The following is a 4,180-nucleotide window of genomic DNA, read 5'->3' on the forward strand; positions in this document are numbered from 1 at the left end:
TATACTTCGGCCACATGATTTTGTAAAAATTTTTGTAGAAATATTGCTGAGAAACCTATTACTTGTTCTTTTTTCCTGTACTTTTCATACTTCCACTAGAGGCCATCTCCAGTCACCATGAAAGCAGTTAGTGGTGGCATCTGTACCTACCGAATAACCCGTTCACATTTTCTTGTTCTCTTTATAGACGTACGTCATGTAATCGTGCTTATCTTAACAGCAGACCTTTATGAGATTAATAGTTCCATTACTTTTATAACCTCGATCGTCTTAGATCTTACGAAGAAAACTCTTTTCACAAAACAGATATATTTTGGCATATATGCAAAAGTTACGGAAATGGAAGAGAGCATATCAATTGTGCTACTTAAACCACGGCAGTCAGCTGATCGTTCGATGGACATTACGTGTGCTTAGAACCTGAACCACGTATTATACACATGCAGTGCAGAGGGATGATGCAATACTTCATGCACGGAAATAATAATGAGAATTGATATCACACACTGGAAATATAAAGGAGGGTTCACTGTAAATCAGACACCGTGTAGACAGATAACTCTCAGGACCACACCCGCAATGTTCTACAAACGCGTCTATAATTCAATAATGCAAAGAAGTCGTTGCAGGAGCATCACATGGCAGAATGACGATGTTTCATGAAGAGCAACTTTCTTCCTATAATACTGAGTTTAACAGCAACACTGAAAAAGGGACAAGTGGAAGAAAACTCAAAGGGGAACGAATTTCAAGAATTGGTCAATAATTACCTACGTTTCGCTGAAACTCCACATGTTGGTTTATAGTAGTATGATATGCTTCGTTAACCGATTCCACCTTTGTGCTGTAGAATGCTAATAAAATTTCAGAGGGTCCAAGCAAACACCCCCGAAAAGTGTCCTCCACTGTTGAAATTTTGTTCACATACTATTTTACTACACAACGTTGCACATGTATGCTTCCATCCCTATCTAGTATGCCAGTTATTTTCGATTAGTATTACACCTCAACCCCTCCATCCCTCACTCACATTTCACAGAGTGAAATATTCATCTGTAAAGTCACCAAATGCGATCACCATAGATTCGACATTAATACCAAACGTTTTTGGTTAGTGCTGTGTGTCACCTGTTTGTCACTCTCTTCCGCAGTCCTAGCGATGCCGGGAGCTTCTTATGTCCACAGTCATTTTCCTAAATACAACAAGAGTGATCTGTACCACACCTCAACCAATGGAACCTTCATCAAGCCTTTTACAATGATTACAGGTTGTTCAATCTACCATTCTATAGAAATTCCTTCTTGATATAGTAATTTAAATGGTAGCTATATGAAGAAGCGAAATCCGCCTCGACAGCAGTGGTGTTGAAGCGCCGCTTCCATTACGGGGATGTGCACCGGTCCCGTATAGAATCCGCTCAGCGGATTAATGACGAGGTTGGTGTGCCGGCCAGCCCGTATTTGACAGTTTCCCACACCCCACTGAGAGATTAACGGGCTGGTGCCCAAGTCCCACTTCAGCTGCACTATTTGCAGACATTTAGAAAACGTTCGCTCCCTTTCACATATACATATATATCGGAATCACACTCCACTCAGACAGCTGAGGTACGCCTACTTCATCCCGGAGTTTTACAGGGTGGCGTGAGGAAAGGTATCCGGCCACCACTTGAACTAAGCGTGCCAAATCTTTAAGTAATTATGCTGCCCCTGCTCCGATGCTGGACAGTGGCAAAAGAGAAAGAAGGCGAAGGAGAAGTGAGTTAGGACCTGAAGAATTTGGTTCTTTTCCTAACTTTTGCCTTTCGCGATGAATGCGACCTAGAATGGAAGTACTCTATAAGGGAATACTGTCGCATGGAGTGGCCGCAGGGTTTGAGGCTCCATGTCACGAAATGCGCGGCTGCTACTGCCGGAGGTTCGAGTCCTCCCTCGGGCGTGGGTGTGTGTGTTGTTCTTAGCATAAGTTAGTTAAAGTAGTGCGTAAGTCTAGTGACCGATGACTTCAGCAGTTTGGTCCCTTAGGAATTCACACACATTTGAACACGTTTTTGAATAGTTGTTGTTGTTGTTGTTGTCTTCAATCCTGAGACTGGTTTGATGCAGCTCTCCATGCTACTCTATCCTGTGCAAGCTTCTTCATCTCCCAGTATCTACTGCAACCGACATCCTTCTGAATCTGCTTAGTGTATTCATCTCTTGGTCTCCCCCTACGATTTTTACCCTCCACGCTGCCTTCCAATACTAAATTGGTGATCCCTTGATGCCTCAGAACATGTCCTACCAACCGATCCCTTCTTCTGGTCAAGTTGTGCCACAAACTTCTCTTCTCCCCAATCCTATTCAATACTTCCACATTAGTTGTGTGATCTACCCATCTAATCTTCAGCATTCTTCTGTAGCACCACATTTCAAAAGCTTCTATTCTCTTCTTGTCCAAACTATTTACCGTCCATGTTTCACTTCCATACATGGCTACACTCCATACAAATACTTTCAGAAACGACTTCCTGACACTTAAATCTATACTCGATGTTAACAAATATCTCTTCTTCAGAAACGCTTTCCTTGCCATTGCCAGTCTACATTTTATATCCTCTCTACTTCGAACATCATCAGTTATTTAGCTCCCCAAATAGCAAATCTCCTTTACTACTTTAAGTGTCTCATTTCCTAATCTAATACCCTCAGCATCACCCGACTTAATTCGACTACATTCCATTATCCTCGTTTTGCTTTTGTTGATGTTCATCTTATATCCTCGCTTCAAGACATCATCCATTCCGTTCAACTGCTCTTCCAAGTCGTTTGCTGTCTCTGACAGAATTACAATGTCATCGGCGAACCACAAAGTTTTTATTTCTTCTCCATGGATTTTAATACCTACTCCAAATTTTTCTTTTGTTTCCTCTACTGCTTGCTCAATATACAGATCGAATAACATTGGGGAGAGGCTACAACCCTGTCTCACTCCCTTCCCAACCGCTGCTTCCCTCTCATGCCCCTCGACTCTTATAACTGCCATCTGTTTTCTGTACAAATTGTAAATAGCCTTTCGCTGCCTGTATTTTACCCCTGTCACCTTTAGAATTTGAAAGAGAGTATTCCAGTCAACATTGTCAAAAGCTTTCTCTAAGTCTACAAATGCTAGATACGTAGGTTTGCCTTTCCTTAATCTTTCTTCTAAGATAAGTCGTAAGGTCAGTATTGCCTCACGTGTTCCAGTATTTCTACGGAATCCAAACTGATCTTCCCCGAGGTCCGCTTCTACTAGTTTTTCCATTCGTCTGTAAAGAATTCGTGTTAGTATTTTGCAGCTGTGGCTTATTAAACTGATTTTTCGGTAATTTTCACATCTGTCAACACCTGCTTTCTTTGGGATTGGAATTATTACATTCTTCTTGAAGTTTGGGGGTATTTCGCGTAACATATTGCTCACAAGATGGTAGAGTTTTGTCAGGACTGGCTCTCCCAAGGCCGTCAGTAGTTCTACTGGAATGTTGTCTACTCCGGGGGCCTTGAATAGTATGGACTGCATTTTCTTCATAATCAAATGGTAGGAAAATAATTTGGCTTTAGTATGTGTAAATTGCTTTCTCAAGTATATCTTCGTTGATCGTCATCGTTGTAGCTGTCATTCTCTAGCAGAAGCTTTTATAGAAAATTCACTTGAGTGTCCATAGACCCTGTAACTGTTACTGTAGTATACGACATAGCCAGCACACCTGTCATAAGTTAATTGCGAGTGCACCTGTCAGAAGTTGCTGTTCTACGTAACGTTCCCAGTGTGTTCTCTGTGTGGTTTCTATGGACGACTTGTATTCGGTGTTTCACTGATCTCACTCCTCATAGCCTAAACATCTTTAATATAATTTACGCAGTTGTTATACACGTACCTGAACTGCATCTGATGGTTGCACCACACTGTATAAATACCGTCTTTAGTGAAATTCGCACAGTTTGTGCATTTTGTGTGATGATTTCTAGTGGATGTTGTAAGAAATCTACACCATTCCTCCGCTCCCCACGGCATTTAAAGTTTAATTCCATCATTAAGTCTCTTAACATCTAGCGCTATAAATTTATTTGTACTATATTCGAGCATTTTTAGCTTCTACTTTTGGTCTAAACTAGCACTCTGTATATCTGTAATAAAAGCTTTATGTCCACTGCATGTGGC

The sequence above is a fragment of the Schistocerca cancellata genome, chromosome 6, assembly GCF_023864275.1.
Source record: "Schistocerca cancellata isolate TAMUIC-IGC-003103 chromosome 6, iqSchCanc2.1, whole genome shotgun sequence".
NCBI classification, from domain to species: Eukaryota; Metazoa; Arthropoda; class Insecta; order Orthoptera; family Acrididae; genus Schistocerca; species Schistocerca cancellata.